The sequence below is a fragment of the Castor canadensis genome, chromosome 12 (genome assembly GCF_047511655.1).
Source record: "Castor canadensis chromosome 12, mCasCan1.hap1v2, whole genome shotgun sequence".
Lineage (NCBI taxonomy): Eukaryota > Metazoa > Chordata > Mammalia > Rodentia > Castoridae > Castor > Castor canadensis.
Window position 1 is genome coordinate 65,449,553 of NC_133397.1, and position 17,370 is coordinate 65,466,922.

Below are 17,370 nucleotides of genomic sequence, written 5' to 3' on the forward strand. Positions count from 1 at the left end.
TACCACGATAGACTAAAACCCCTGAACCATGAGCAAAATTGATTCTTCCTCATTTAAATTGTTTCTCGCAGGTATTTGGTCACAGTGATGAAAATCTAACACAGAAAATTGGAAGTGGGATCATTACTGTGCTTAACTGATGCTGTAGTTCAGAAGCCTTTGAAACTGGTTTGAGAGAGGAATTTGGAAGTGTTTGGAAGTGTGGGCTACAGAAGCCCTAGAATGCTGTAAGCATAACTTAGTGACTGTGGTGTGAGCTCACAAGAACAGAATGCCAACAGGAATATGGACAGGAAAGACTATGCGATTTCAAATGGAAATGAGGATTTTATAAGGACTTTGACTAGAGGCCATTCATGTTACATTGTGGCAAAGAGTTTATCTACATTTGGTCCATGCTATAAGACTTCCTGGGAGGCAGAGTGTAAAGAAGTCAGGCAAATTAATCTGATGGAAGAAATTTCAAGGCAGTCCAGCATTCAGGCTGTGATATGGTTATTACTGAATAGTAAATTTACAGGGAGAACTGTGAACAGAAACCAAAGTGAAAAGGCTTGAAAAACTTATAGTGTACATAGAAAAGAGACACAAAGCTGGGGCCACAGAAAATGAGGCTCCTGAAGAAATGAGGACCATTAAAAAGTCAAGTACTTTGCATCAGGAAAATATGAAAGATACCCTAAGAATATCTCAGGAATTTTCCAGACCCTACCCATCACAGCCTCAAGGGTATAAAGATATAAATGCATTTAATAGACTTTCTCTTGATAAGATTGATGCTGGGGTGCCCTGATCACACAGGGCCAACCTAGGAGATGTTTCCCTGTGTTCAGTCATCCATGCACTCAGAGACCACTGCAGTCATGGTCCAAGGAGGCCCGGCTACTGCTTGAGGTGAGAGACCTTCTAGTCATCCATATGATGCTGGTTTTGCAGGCTTGCAGAATGTAAGAGTTGTGGGAGGCTTCCACCCAGATTTCAAAGGAAAGCCTGGGAGGTCAGGCAATGTGTGGCAGGTTCCCTGAAGACAGTCCCTGAGAGGGCAATGTTTGAAGCTGCAAAACTGTTTGAAACTGATGGCACAATAGAGAACCCAGGAAGTTAGTTGGAAATGCCAGGAACATGTAACAGTGAGCACAGCCAGCCCTGGAGAGATGTCAAGTGGGCTGCCCAAGTCCTTGGAAGCTCCCATCCATACTACCCTGTGCCTCAGATGTCAGACATGGAGCTGCAGGGTTTAATGCTTTCCCTCTTAGGTTTTGGTCTTGCTTTGGTCTCACCCTTCTTTATTATTTTCCTATTCCTCCCTTTTTGGGATGCAAATTTTATACTGTGCCATTGTATATTGGAAGTATATAACTTTCTTTTTGATTTTACAGAGGCTCACAGCTAAGAATTTTCAAGTCTTAGAGGAGACTTTGAGCTTAAACTTTTGAACAATGTTGGAGTTGTGAAGGCTAGGGGACGCTTGGAGATGGATTGTATGTATTTTGCATTATAAGATGAAGGAAAAGTTGATCCAGACAGTGGGCAGATGGACTACATAGTTCAATTTCCTTAACTTCCAAGCTTGGGGTTTCTTCAAACAGAGAAGCACAGTGGCAGAGTGTAGAGGCAGAGCTGTAATGTCAGTACCAGGAGACGCAAGTCTCTATTTGCTTGGCAGTGAAGCTCTTAGCCACAGCCATGCCTTAGCAGTAGTTTCCCGGTTTCCGCAATCAAGAAGAATTCTAACTTGGCACAAATGTCCCTAACTTTGAGCAGCAGAACCAGGACCTCATGGGACACTATTCACAATTACCATGTGAATTACCCCTCCAACCCAGAGAGGTATGATAATCGAGTGCAGGCATAGACTATGGGGTTCTAGGAACCACTGACTTCGCTACAGACTGGAGGCAATCCTTTAGCACAATACCAGGGTCTCTTTGGTGCTGATGGCTTCTGGCTTCAGCCTCTTTCTGCTCCTCACAGTCAACTGTAGCCTGATAGACTGAAGATGCAGCTCTTTCTTATTTTCTTGGATATAAGATTTGAGCAAGCACTCTTATACCCTCCCACAGAGGCCAGCATAACTTAAAACCCTGAAACAAACAATACTTTCTCAGGAAAGATGGATTAACCCAGAAAAATGGTCAGCTTTATGAAATGATTCTGCAATTTGAAAAACCTTATCTGAAGAAGCAGAGCAAATGCTCTCCTCTGATGGAAGCTCCCTCCAAAAAGTGAGACATAACAAATGAGAAAACCTGCAAACTGGATTCACATCTCAATGAAGCTTAAGATTTGAGTACCCACCCCATGCAAAAGCAGCAATCTGACATTAGAAGATATTACTTCTAGACATTTAAAAACTTTTAAATGTAAATTTATTTTATAAATTTATAAATTCAAAATTTAAATTTCAAAATCTTGTTTTTGAGAGCTATGAATAACAGATACGATGATGTATAAAATCACATCAATGACTTAAAAGTCTAGTTTGAGAAGTTTTCCCTAAAATCCAGAAACAAAAGACAGACATGAATATAATATGTAAAGATATGAGATAGGAAGGGTAAGTTCAGGAGATAAAACAGGAAATATAGAAAGAAATATAATAACAAATACATTTGGAATGTAATCCCCTGAGCTGAGTAAGATTTTAAGTTCTTAAACTAAATGGGACATTTCTGGAAAAAAACATTACTACTATGATGATTTAATATTAAGAACTCCAGATTTTCCAAGATGGCGGCTAGAGGTAGGAAGCAGAAAGCGAGCCTCCTATAGTGAAATCTTGGAGAGACGCTGGAGACACACTTTGCAGGCATAATCACTGAGAAAAAGCATAACTTTGACCCCTCCACACCTCCTGCCGGTGCAGAGAATCTCCACCTCACGTTAAACAGAGAAACGAAGAGGGCCCCTGGGGCCGCCAGTGGCCGGCGCCCATACGGCTTGGGAAGACGCAGACCAGGTGAGCTTTGCGGTACCACAGCACTTCCACAGACAAGCCTGGGCCAGAGCAGCATAGTCCCCTGGACAGACTGACCTCCGCCTGGGGAAAAAAGAGAAACTGAGTAATAAGCAATAAGAACAATTAAGACACCCTGGAAAGAGGGTGGGGCGCCCTGAGCGCTGAAGATTGGGGGAAGGGAATTCTTCCCCGGACTGTAAATAAACAAGCCAGGTGGGCTGAAGAGCCTCTGGCAGGAGCAGGGCGTGCACCCAGCAACCAGGAGCGGGAAAGCTTGTGAGAGTGGCGGAGGGAGGAAAACTCCACAGGAGAGGAGGGAAGACCCACTTCCCACGTGAACTGTAAACAAACATGGTGGCCGGCAGGAGCAGCAGCACCGCCCAGTAATCAGGAGCAGGAAAGCTTGTGAAAGTGGCAGTGGGAGGGAAACTGCACAGGAGAGGGGGGAAGACCCACCTCCCACATGACCTGTAAATAAACACGCAGGCCTGACAACGTGGGGGCAGTGTCACTTTTCCCAGTGCTTGGAAAGGGGAAAGCCTGTAGCAGAGGCTCCCGCACAGGAGAACTCTGAACAAACAAAGCCTGTGGGACCAGGTGAGTGTTAAGCTCACCCCAGAGATCTGCATAAATAACGCCGCCAGCTACAGGCTGAGAGCAGCAGGCAGGCAAGCCACAGTTGCAGATACCTCTCTCAGAACTGTCTCCAGACGCTTTTTTTTCTTTTTCTCCCTACCTTTGATGAGAGAACAACCGAATTACACCTGCAAGCCGAAAAACTTACTGAAACTGTATTGCATTTGAACTTGGGACACTTGGTGGGGCTTTTTTTTTTTTTTGGTTGTGTGTGTGTGTGTGCAGTTTTGTTCTACCTTATGCATTCCCTTTGATGAGACAACGACAGAACAACATCTGAGGCACCATCACCGGACTGGAGACTGAGACAGACACCCAAATTATTAAGACTGAAACTGCATTGCATATAAACTTGGAAGTTTTTTGGGTTTTTTTTTTAATTTTCTATTTTCCATTTTATTTTAATTCATTTTTATATATAGATATTTCTTTCATTTACTTATTTTTTATTTTTTTATCTTTGATTTTCAATCCTCTCTCTGTCTCTCTAATGTCTGTTCAGCTTACTGTCGATTAGTACACTAACGCTCCCTGTTTATACCTTTGAAACTTTCTTGTCTGAAACCTTGTTCTGTTTTCTCCCTCTTGTCTGTATATTTGTTTTCCCCTTTTCTTTAACTTCTTGCTTTCCATCTCAGCTCACCCTTTCATTCTAAATATTGCCATTGTTATTATTACAAGCTAGAAAATACTTAATTGCACACAGTACAGGGACAGTAACAACACCAAAGACAATGATGGGAAGACAGAAAAAACAGGGAAACCAGTTTCCCCACAGCAAAAAATTAGTACAGGAACCAGAGGGGAATGAAGAGAACAGAAACTCAGATCTAGACTCCAACAAAATGAAGATAAACTATGCCAAAGGACCCAATGAAGACCACAAGAATAATTTAAAAGAAGACATACTACAAGTACTCAATGAGAATCTTATAGAGATGATACTGGATAGGGTCAAGTAATCTACATGTTTAATGCAATTTCCATCAAAATTCCAATGACATTCATTAAAGAGATTGAAAAATCTACTGTTAAATTTATATGGAAACACAAGAGGCCACGAATAGCCAAGGCACTACTCAGTCAAAAGAACAATGCAGGAGGTATCACAATACCTGACTTCAAACTATATTACAAAGCAATAACAATAAAAACAGCATGGTACTGGCACAAAAACAGACATGAAGACCAGTGGAACAGAATAGAGGACCCAGATATGAAGCCACACAACTATAACCAACTTGTCTTTGACAAAAGAGCTAAAAATATACGATGGAGAAATAGCAGCCTCTTCAACAAAAACTGCTGGCAAAACTGGTTAGCAGTCTGCAAAAAACTGAAACTAGATCCATGTATATCACCCTATACCAAGATTAACTCAAAATGGATCAAGGACCTTAATATCAGATCCCAAACTCTAAAGTTGATACAGGAAAGAGTAGGAAATACTCTGGAGTTAGTAGGTATAGGCAAGAACTTTCTCAATGAAACCCCAGCAGCACAGCAACTAAGAGATAGCATAGATAAATGGGACCTCATAAAGCTAAAAAGCTTCTGTTCATCAAAAGAAATGGTCTCTAAACTGAAGAGAACACCCACAGAGTGGGAGAAAATATTTGCCAACTATACATCAGACAAAGGACTGATAACCAGAACATATAGGGAACTTAAAAAACTAAATTCTCCCAAAACTAATGAACCAATAAAGAAATGGGCAAGTGAACTAAACAGAACTTTCTCAAAAGAAGAAATTCAAATGGCCAAAAACACATGAAAAAATGCTCACCATCTCTAGCAATAAAGGAAATGCAAATTAAAACCACGCTAAGATTCCACCTCACCCCTGTTAGAATAGTCATCATCAGCAACACCACCAACAACAGGTGTTGGCGAGGATTCAGGCAAAAAGGAACCCTTTTACACTGTTGGTGGGAATGTAGACTAGTACAACCACTCTGGAAAAAAATTTGGAGGCTACTTAAAAAGCTAGACATTGATCTACCATTTGAACCAGCAATACCACTCTTGGGGATATACCCAAAAGACTGTGACACAGGTTAATTCAGAGGCACCTGCACACCCATGTTTATTGCAGCACTATTCACAATAGCCAAGTTATGGAAACAGCCAAGATGCCCCACCACTGACGAATGGATTAAGAAAATGTGGTATCTATACACAATGGAATTTTATGCAGCCATGAAGAAGAACAAAATGTTATCATTCACTGGTAAATGTATGGAATTGGAGAACATCATTCTGGGTGAGGTTATCCTGGCCCAAAAGACCAAAAATCGTATGTTCTCCCTCATAAGTGGACATTAGATCAAGGGCAAACACAACAATGGGATTAGACTATGAGCACATGATAAAAGCAAGAGCACACAAGGGAGGGGTGAGGATAGGTAAGACACCTAAAAAATTAGCTAGCATTTGTTGCCCTTAATGCAGAGAAACTAAAGCAGATACCTTAAATGCAACTGAGGCCAATAGGAAAAGGGGAACAGGTACTAGAGAAAAGGTTAGATCAAAAAGAATTAACCTAGAAGGTAACACCCACGCACAGGAAATCAATGTGAGTCAATATGCTGTATAGCTATCCTTATCTCAACCAGCAAAAACCCTTGTCCCTTCCTGTTATTGCTTATACTCTCTCTACAACAAAATTAGAAATAAGGGCAAAATAGTTTCTGCTGGGTATTGAGGGGGTGGGGGGAGAGGGAGGGGTGGAGTGGGTGGTAAGGGAGGGGGTGGGGGCAGGGGGGAGAAATGAACCAAGCCTTGTATGCACATATGAATAATAAAAGAAAAAAAAAGATGAATAAAAATAAATTTGACTATAAGAAAAAAAAAAAAAGAACTCCTTTAATATCATTCATCATATGCCCAGATCAAAGGGGAAGCTATTTGTAATAATTTCTCTGGATGACCAAAAGACATTTAGTAAAAATTTAACATCATTTACTAATGCAAGATAAAAATGGAACAATATATCATTAATAAAATAAAGTATGTATATATCTAACTTAATGATTAAAGTATTTTGAACATAATGATTAAAATAGAAGTGGTCTATTCTTATTAAAGTCAAGGACCACAGGAATGTATTAATATCGTTCTAGGCATGCTAGTCAATGTAATTAGGACAAGAAAAAGAAGAGATATAAATAGTGTAAAGTAGGAGAAAAGTGTCATTGTGTATAGATGATAGCCTATCTATAAAAGTAAAGGTAAGCAACTGAAAAGCTAATTAAAAACTAATTAAAATGAAGTAAACAAATTAGATTTTAAGAAGATAGCTGATTTCAAAACAAATGTTCTGAAAATGAATAGGCTTTAGCATAGCCATTTATAAAATATAATATAAATAGGATCATATCCCAATGGTCATGAGAGTAGACAGTGCCCAGACATACATAAACACACGTTGAAATATGTAGGACCTACACGAAGAAAACTGCCAAATATTCTCTTGCTGAGTGAAATCATGGAAACCTGGAATAAAACAACATTATATGCTGCAGAATAGGCAGACCTACTACTGCAATGCTAGAATATAATAATTTCAGTCTTAGATGTGTGAAATTCACTCTTAGGTATGCATTCTATATCTGAAAAAAAATATATACTTTATGTCATAAAATTCAGTAGACAAATAATAAATAATAAAATAATAACATAAATAAAATACAGGTTGTTTATAGAGATTTGGGTCTTACTGCTGTAGTGTGAATGACAAGGCCATGAACTGGGATGAAAGCTGTATAAGAGTGTATAGAATGCAAAGAGAAAAGGGCCCAAGACCAGATCTTGGTGAAATCCAACACTCATAGAGTATAAAGAGGGTAAATGAGACAAAATTGAGTAGTCTAAGACAGGAGGAAAACTCACTGAGAGTAGTTCCTAGAAATCAAAGAAGACAGCTTCAGGAAGTATGGAGTAGTCCATGTGGAAGACGTGTCAGGCAAGATTGATTCAGGACAGTCCATTATATCTGGCTCCAACAAAATTATTGGCCACATCAGGAAGAAGCACTTTAGTACAGTCCTAGGGGTTCCAGAGTTGAGCTCAGGTTATTGAATTTCTTACGATGGTAATAACCAGGGAGGAGCCTATATACATGGAATCTACTACTTACTATGTGAAGTGACTAAATTTTAATAAGTCTTGATTTCCTTATCTATAAAGTAGAGTTGTAGTTGCAGAAAAAAGTGTGATAATGACTATGAAATATTTTTTTAAACCATAAACCCCTACACAAACAGAAGGAGTTAATTTGGGTTCTGGTGATCTTCCAGGAGACATTGTAACATAAAATATGCTACAGATGATGGCACCCAGAAAATTGTCCTGAAAAATTTCCTCATCACCTCCTCCACAGTGCCAGTTCTACATCTCAAGATGCATTCTGGAAACTTGTTAACACAGAAACACAATATACTTTAGCACTGACGCAAACTAATCTGTTGGGGAAGCCAACAGATCTGAAGTGTGTTGCAATGCAGTGTATTGTTTCAGCCATCTGATGGGGAGCAGAATTCCAGTTCCAGTCAAGTGAGGTGGCAGAATGTTTTCCTGTTTGTTTAACCAGGTGCCAGCACTTAATACAATCATGTTCCTTCCCAGAACTTAGCTGGAAAGCAGCCTCTCCAAAAATAACCCTTAGATGCTTGGCTCATGGCCAAAACAAGTTGACATTTCCATTGTCCTTTACTTTTATTGTAAAGATTTCAGATGTCCTCAGGGCTGATATTTCTCTAGACCCTCAATGGGAACATTCCAGTGACAGGTATCAAATGATCATAATGTAATAATGGTCTTAACTGTACATTACTCCTTTCCTTTATTCATCCTTACAGAGTGTATTTGTTAAGCATCTATGAAGTGCCTGGCACTAGGCAAGAGATAAGGTTTGCAAAGATGAGGGATATTGAGTTGCTATTAAAGAGCTCAGAGTTTAGTGAAAAGAGAGAAGCATGCTAGCAAATAATTATAACATGACTAGGTAAAAACTTTTAGTTCTACAGGAATCTGGAAAAAGGGACATCTAGAATATCAGTTCAGCCAAAAGGCTGAGAGTTGAAATATCAGAGATCATATTCCTTTTAATTCTGAAAGTAGCAAACTTAGAAGTTGTAGGTAGATGAAGTTCAACTATTGCTTAACAAACAATTGATGAATATCAATAAAAAGGCATATAGATCATAGCTTTCCTAATCACGCCAATTGTACCTCCTCCCATTCACTTCTAAGACAATCTCCTTGGGAAGATAAACTCTGCCTTCTATCACCATCAGTAGGTGAATCAGAGACTATTAAACTGAAGAAAGATGTAGCCAAGAACTCTTATGAGAGTTGTTTTAGGCAAAAGCTAAAAAGAAGGTGGTCCAGGAATGGGACCATGGTCACAATCACTCTATTGTCTCTAGCAACACATCCATGCCATGAACTTGTTAGAAATCTTTTCTGAAGTCACCTATACCTTTATGAAAGATTGCTGCTCAGGAGATAGTATTGACACCAAAATGGGGTAACTGAGTCAGGACAAGCAAATTGTCGCTTTGAGGGTCACTGGCCTCATTTGTGAACTGCCAAAATTGATTGGCTGTGCTCTGGGGTCTCTCCAGACTTGGGGAGAAGCAACGGTAAGGATTCTTGAAATTCATCTGGCATATTTCCTAGTTCCTTCCACATGACTGCTAGCCTTTGAACTTGTTTGTAGGTACAGGATGCAGAGAGTCCCATGAGGGGAACAAAAGGGAAGAGACATTTCAAATCCCGGTTGCAGGAATTTTCCTCCCCAAGATGTCCTCTCTTCTTAGTGAAGCTAATTCCAGGCCATAAGCATATACTCAATATTCTAAATCAGATTCATTAAATGTTTTACTGGGGTCACCTATTGTGAACAGCCTGATTCAGCTTTATTCAGGGTGCTGTGCAAATAAAGGGACTGAGGTGGCCTCTGCTCTTCAAGTACATCGCCTTGGTGAGGAGGCTGCCCTTGCTGTAGAATTTCAGTAACGGCTGAGCCTGCTGCCTAACTGGTTAAATGGAGAGTGCAGGTAGGGGGCTTGCTGTGTTGAACAAAAGCTCCTGCTTGTGATACACTGCTCAAAGCCCAAAGCTGTGCATGGCCCACAGGAAGACTGATCTGGTGTCACTTCCTCCAGGCTCCAGTTTCCCTTGAACTGAAAGACTGGAGTCCTGTTATTGCTTCTGAAGCATGGCATCCTGTTCCTGAAGATCCCAAACAACACCACCGAGGAACTCACAGGGCAGGTAGGAGTTAGACCTTCCAGACTGAGCATGTACTAAGGGAGGATCACATTGCTGAGGTTGCTCACCCTGTAAGATTTGTAGGTAGAAGTTGGGCCCAGGGAGATAATTGGCCAGGAAAAGAAAGGAAGGAGGGAGTAAAGGAAGGAAGGTAGGAAGAAAGGAAGGAAGGAAGAAAGGAAGAAAAGTTGGATAGCAAAAGAAAGGGGAAAACCCTTAAAAAGAAAATACTGAGAGTTCAACACGAAACCCAGCACAGCCAAGTGGCAAATGTGAGCCTGTCAGCCAAGGGGGCTTTCTGAGGAGGGTGTCTTAGCTTTCCTTTATCCTCTTTGTAAGCGAGGCCCCCAGGTGCAAGTTGTTTGGATTGTGGCTAACTGTCCTGTGGTTTCCTCTGGTCTTTTTGCCCCAGGCATCTCCTGTCCACCAGCATCCCTGCAACTGTGTGGAGTCCCTGATAGGCCCTCCTGCTCACAGTGCTGCTGGGCCTCTGCTCTTCCTACACCCCTTCTGTCCTTTCTGTAGTCTCTGCTGCTGGCTCCCATATAATATCTGGCTATGCCCTATGCCCTCCATCCTTCCCTCAGTCATGGCAGCAGGCTTAGGAAGCTGCTCTTTTTTCTGCATTTCTGTGTTCTCCTCACTCCTTTACTTGTCCAAATTCAAACAGCAGGGACATCTGTGACCTTGCCTTTCCATGCCAAAGGAAAGGGCTTAGAAACCACAACTTCCTTTACTTTTCAAGGTTGTTACACCTTGACCTCCATTTCAAAACAAACAGATAAAAAACTTAAAACCATTCAGGAACTGTTCCCAGGCCCAGCATCTTTGTCAATCTTCCCTCTGGCCTTCAGGAATCTTCTCTTGATTCTTGGGATTATGGCTTTTAACCTGCCTTGATTTTCTTCTTCTCTAAGACATCTCTAGCTACCACCTTTCCTGGTACTGATACCTATCAAGCATCAAGCTCACATAGCATCCTCTGGGCTTAATTTCTTCTCTTGTCATGACAAATCCCTGTCTCTCCCTTTTTCTGTTTCCCTTTCTCTTTGCTTCCCTTCCCATCCTCCTTTTTTTCCCTCTTACTGTCTCTATCTCTTGTTCAAATGTCCACTAGCTCATCAAAACTGCTATTTCCCATTCCCGCACCACCAGCTCATCTGGTCCAACTCACCTATGAAAGGTTCTATTCCTTCTAGAGATGCTGCCATATCTTGTTCTTAGGGTCACATAACTCATATACATGCAAATGAGGTCAAGACAATCACTTTTGGGAAATCACTAATTACTTTTCCCTATCTATTTTTGTGAAGCCACATTTACATTTTGTCATATTTGCATTGCTGGAGGGAGATTTTAAAAAGGAGAGTGGTCACACTATGTGTCAAAAAACCAAGGAAACATTTTGGATAACAAAGACAGGAAATAGATAGCTGGATTTATTAGAAGATTATTAAAGATTTTTAAAAAATCAAGATGATTTAAATATATATTTTATTATTCTAACCCAGGATTGTCAAATCTGGCCTTTACCTGTTTTTTTCACATGGTCTATAGGTGAAGAATAATCTTTACATCTTTTAATGGTTGAAAATAATAAAAAGGACATTTCATAATGTGTGAAAATCCTATGAAATTCAGATTTCAGTGTCCATTAATGAGGCTTTCCTGGAACACAGCCATGCTCACTTGTTTACTTACTGTCTATGGCAGCTCTGCAGCAACAGAGCTGAGCAGTTGTGATAGAGACCATAAGGCCTATAAAGCCTAAAATGTTTACCATCTGACTGTAGTGTGTTGAATGATGGACCCCCAAAAGATCTGTCCATGCCCTAACACCTGGCTCCTGTGATGTTTCCTTATTTGGAAAAAGGGTGTTTGCAGATGTAATTAAGGATCTTGAGAGATAATCTTGGATTATCTAAATACAAAGGCAACTGTTCTTGTAAGATACAGAGGAGGAAAAGACAAACATGGGAGAACATCATATGACAGCAGAGGCAGAGACTAGAATTTTGAAGCCACAAGCAAGGGGTGCCTAGAACCACCCAAAGCTAAAAAGACAAGTAAGATTTTCCCTGTGAGCCTTCCAAGGGAGCACAGCGGTGTCAACACTTAGATTTTTGCATTTTTGGCCTCCGTAACTATGAAAAATACTTTTCTGTTGTCTTAAGCCACCAATTTGTAGTAATTTGTTACAGAAGCTCTGGAAAATGAAAATACTGACCTTTTATATAAGGTTTGCCAGCCTCTGTTCCAATCTGTCTTTCTGCATTGCATTTTAGTAGGCTCATTAAAAATCATTTTTGTATGGAGTGATTCCAAGATGGCGACTAGAAGGAGGAAGCAGAAAGTGTGCTTCCTAAAGTAAAATCTTGGAGAGACACTGGAGATATGCCTTGCAGGAAAAACCACCAAGAAGAGGCAAAACTCCAACAACTCCACACCCCAGTCTGCACATAGCATCTCCACTCCACGTTAAACACAGAAACCAGGAGGGCTCCTGTGCTGCCAGATGCCAGCACCTAACCTGCTTGGGAGAAGCAGACCACCAGGTGAGCTAAGTGGCATGCGGTACTCCCACATACAATCCAGGGCCACATCAGCATAGGCCTCTGGACAGACTGACCCCCACTCAGGGAAAAAAGAGAAAAAAATAAACAAGAAGCTGAAAAAAAAAAGACATGAGGCAAAGAGGGCGAGGTACCCTGAGACCTGAAGAGTGAGGGAGCGGCACTCCCCACTCAAACTGTAAATAAACAAGCCGGTGGGAGAAGGCAGGAGTGGCAGCACTCGCCCAGCAATCTTGGAGAGGGGAAAGCGTGTAACAGCAGCAAAAGTGTGGCATGCTCCCCTGGAGAGTGGGTGAAGGGCACTCCTTCAGGTGAAGGGTAAATAAACAAGCTGGCCGGAGAAGGTGGGTGTGGGGCCACCTCCCCCAGTGTGCTTGGAGAAGGGAAAGCTTGTAACAGTGGCTAAAGTGTGGCACCCTCCACTGGAGAGTGGGAAGGGGCACTCCCCACATGAACTATAAATTAACAAGTTGGCCGGAGAAGGCAGGAGTGGTGCCACCTCCCCCAGTGTACTTGGAGAGGGGAAGGCTTCAAGTGTGGGATGCTCCACAGGAGAGTGGGGTAGGGGAACCTCCCCAAGTGAACTCTAAATAATAAAAAAAGACTGCAATTGCAAAAGACAGGTAGGGCTGTATACTGGAGAAAACAAAGGGAGCGTGCGTCCAGAAGAACTCTAAATAAACACAGCCTGCAGCAGCAGATGGCTGAGAGTAGGAGGCAGGTGAGCTGCAGCCTCAGATAGACATTCACAAAGCTGTCTCCAGACTCCCCCCTTTTTTTTTCTCTTCCTTTGATGAGACAAAGACAGAACTAGGTGTGGATGCTGAAGGACTAACAGAAACTGTATTGCATTTGAACTTGGGTTTTTTTGTTTTGCTTTGTTTTGTTTTTTTCTTTGTTTGTTTTTTCCCCTTTGATGAGACAACGACAGAACTACTTCTCAGATACCAACACCAGGACTGGAGGCTGAAGGACTAACACAAAAATTATTAAGACTGAAACTTTATTGCATTTGAAGTTGGGGATTTTTTTTTTATAATCCTCTCTCTGTCTCTCTAATGCCTGTTTAGGTCACCATTGATTAGTACACTATCTCTCCCTGTTTATTTCTTTGGCTCTGTTTTTTTTGTGTGTGTGTGTGTTTGTTTGTTTTGTTTTTTCCCCTTTTTCTTTACCTTCTTTGCTTTCCCTTTCCTCTCACCCTTCCACTCTAGATATCACCACTGTTATTATTACAAGCTAGACAATACTGAATTACACACAGTACAGGGACAGTAACAATAGCAAGGGCAATGAAGGAAGATGGAAAAAAGAGGGAAACCATTTTCTCCCCAATAATAAATTAGTATGGGAACCAGAGGGAAATGAAAAAAACAGACACTCAGATCTAGACCCCAACAAAACAAAGATAAACTATGCCAAGGAACCCAATGAAGCCCACAAGAACAACCTGAAAGAAGAAATCCTGCAAGTAGTCAATGAGAATTTTATAGAGATGACACTGGATATGGTCAACCAAAATGTACAGGAGACACTCAAGAAATTCCAAGACAACAAAAATAGAGAATTTAAGGAAGCATAAGAACAAATAAAAGAAACTATAGAAGTACTGTATAAACACCAATCAAGAGTCTCCCAAAAAAGAAAAGTCCAGGACCTGATGGATTCTGTGCTGAATTCTATCAGACCTTTAAAGAAGAACTGATACCAACCCTCCTTAAACTGTTGCATGAAATAAAAAGGGAAGGAAAACTGCCTAACACATTGTATGAAGCCGGTATTACACTTATCCCAAAACTAGGCAAAGACACCTCCAAAAAAGGAGAACTGGAGAACTATAGGTCAATCTCCTTAATGAACATTGCTGCAAAAATCCTCAATAAAATAATGGCAAACCAAATTTAACAACATATCAAAAAGATCATTCACCATGACCAAGTAGTCTTCATCCCAGGAATGCTGGGGTGGTTCAACATAAACAAATCAACAAATGTAATACACCACATTAACAGCAAAGACAAAAACCACTTGATCATCTCAATAGATGCAGAAAAAGCCTTTGATAAGATCCAACACCACTTCATGATTAAAAACTCTAAGAAATTTAGGAATAGAAGGAAGTACCTCAACATTATAAAAGCTGTATATGACAAACCTATAGCCAGCATCATACTTAATGGTGAAAAACTGAAACCATTCCCTCTAAAACCAGGAACAAGACAAGGATGCCCACTATCTCCACTCATATTCAACATAGTACTGGAATTCCTAGCCAGAGCAATTAGGCAAGAAGAAGGAATAAAAGGAGTACAAATAGGTAAAGTAACTGTCAAAATATCCCTATTTGCAGATGACATGATCCTATACCTTAAAGACCCAAAAACCTCTACTCAAAAGCTCCTAGACACCATCAACAGCTATAGCAAGGTAGCAGGATATAAAATCAACATAGAAAAATCATTAGCATTTCTATACACTAATAATGAACAAACTGAGAAAGAATATATGAAAATAATTCCATTTACAATAGCCTCAAAAAAAATCAAATATCTAGGTATAAACTTAAAAAAAGGATGTAAATGACATTTACAAGGAAAACTATAAACTTCTGAAGAAAGAGATTGAGGAAGACTATAGAAAGTAGAGAGATCTCCCACGCTCATGGATTGGTAGAATCAACATAGTAAAAATATCTATACTCCCAAAAGTAATCTACATGTTTAATGCAGTTCCCATCAAAATTCCAATGACATTCATTGAAGAGATTGATAAATCTACTGTTAAATTTATTTGGAAACACAAGAGGCCATGAATAGCCAAGGCAATACTCAGTCAAAAGAACAATGCTGGAGGTATCACAATACCCGACTTCAAACATATTACAAATCAATAGCAATAAAAACAGCATGGTACTGGCACAAAAACAGGTATGAAGACCAGCGGAAAGAATAGAGCACCCAGATGTGAAGCCACACAAATAACCAACTTGTCTTTGACAAAGGTGCTAAAAATATACAATGGAGAAAAGACAGCCTCTTCAACAAAAACTGCTGGCAAAACTGGTTAGCAGTCTGCAAAAAATTGAAACTAGATCCATGTTTATCACCCCAAACCAATATTAACTCAAAATGGATCAAGGATCTTAATATCAGACCCCAATCTCTAAAGTTGGTACAGGAAAGCATAGGAAATACTTTGGAACTAATAGGTATAGGCAAGGACTTTCTCAATGGAATCCCAGCAGCTCAGCAACTAAGAGATAGCATAGATAAATGGGACTTCATAAAACTAAAAAGCTTCTGCTCAACAAAAGAAATGGTCTCTAAACTGAAGAGACCACTCACAGAGTGGGAGAAAATATTTGCCAGATACACATCAGACAAAGGACTGATAACCAGAATATATAGGGAACTCAAAAAACTAAATTCTCCCAAAATTAATGAACCAATAAAGAAATTGGCAAGTGAACTAAACTGAACTTTCTCAAAAGAAGAAATTCAAATGGCCAAAAAAACACATGAAAAAATGCTCACCATCTCTAGTCATAAAGGAAATGCAAATTAAAACCACACTAAGATTCCACCTCACCCCTGTTAGAATAGCCATCGTTAGCAACACCATCAACAACAGGTGTTGGTGAGGATGCGGGGAAAAAGGAACCCTCTTACACTGCTGGTGGGAATGCAAAGTAGTACAACCACTCTGGAAAAAAATTTGGAGGCTTCTTAAAAATCTAAACATAGATCTACCATATGATCCAATAATACCACTCTTGGGGCTATACCCAAAAGAATGTGACGCAGGTTACTCCAGAGGTACTTAAACACCCATGTTTATTGCAGCACTATTCACAATAGCCAAGTTATGGAAACAGCCAAGATGCCCCACTACTGACGAATGGATTAAGAAAATGTGGTGTTTATACACAATGGAATTTTACGCTGCCATGAAGAAGAACGAAATCTTATCATTCGCAAGTAAATGGATGGAATTGGAGAACATCACTCTGAGTGAGGTTAGCCTGGCCCAAAAGACCAAAAATCGTATGTTCTCCCTCATATGTGGACATTAGATCAAGGGTAAACACAACAAGGTGATTGGACTTTGATCACATGATAAAACAAGAGCACACAAGGGAGTATAAGGATAGGTAAGACGCCCAAAAAACTAGATAGCATTTGTTGCCCTCAATGCAGAGAAACTAATGCAGATACTTTAAAGCGACAGAGGCCAATAGGAGAAGGTGACCAGGAACTAGAGAAAAGGTTAGTTCGAGAAGAATTAACTTAGAAGGTAACACACACGCACAGGAAATCAATGTGAGTCAATGCCCTGTATAGCTATCCTTATCTCAACCAGCAAAAACCCTTGTTCCTTCCTATTATTGCTTATACTCTCTCTTCAACAAAATTAGAGATAAGGGCAGAATAGTTTCTCCCCACGCCCGAGGGGGTGGGGAGGTAAGGGAGGGAGCCAGAGAGGTAAGGGAGGGGGCTGGGGAAGGGGGGAGAAATGACCCAAACATTGTATGCACATATGAATAAAAAAAAATCAGTTTTGGCCTAAAGGAGATAGACTGGTAGTGAAACATAAGGATCTGTTACATTTCTATTAAGATGAATAAGGAAATGTGAAACCCTGACCTCACTGTGAATCGAACACCTCTCCCTCATGTGATAGGGTAGGAGCAGGGGCTGGGTGCTCCATCCATTTCTACAAAGTACTGATGTCTCCAGTGCATTCCAGCTTCTGATGGGACCAACGTTTAGAAACAGAGCCTGGAATGGATTGTGTCCTCAACTTTTATTCAGGTATGTGGTAATGGTGGAGCAGGTGTTGGGGGATCAATAAGGAAGAGAGTAAAGGAAGAAAAGGTATCACCTTGGATCAAACTGGTAACTGAGACTTGGCAGAAAACCAGACTTC

General features: G+C 40.5%; 1 protein-coding gene across 1 annotated transcript in view; it reads right to left on the minus strand.

Annotated features, from left to right (window-relative positions):
- Tacr1 (tachykinin receptor 1) overlaps positions 1-17,370 on the minus strand; it is a 167,909-nt gene that overhangs the window by 108,037 nt on the left and 42,502 nt on the right. The window lies entirely within an intron of this gene.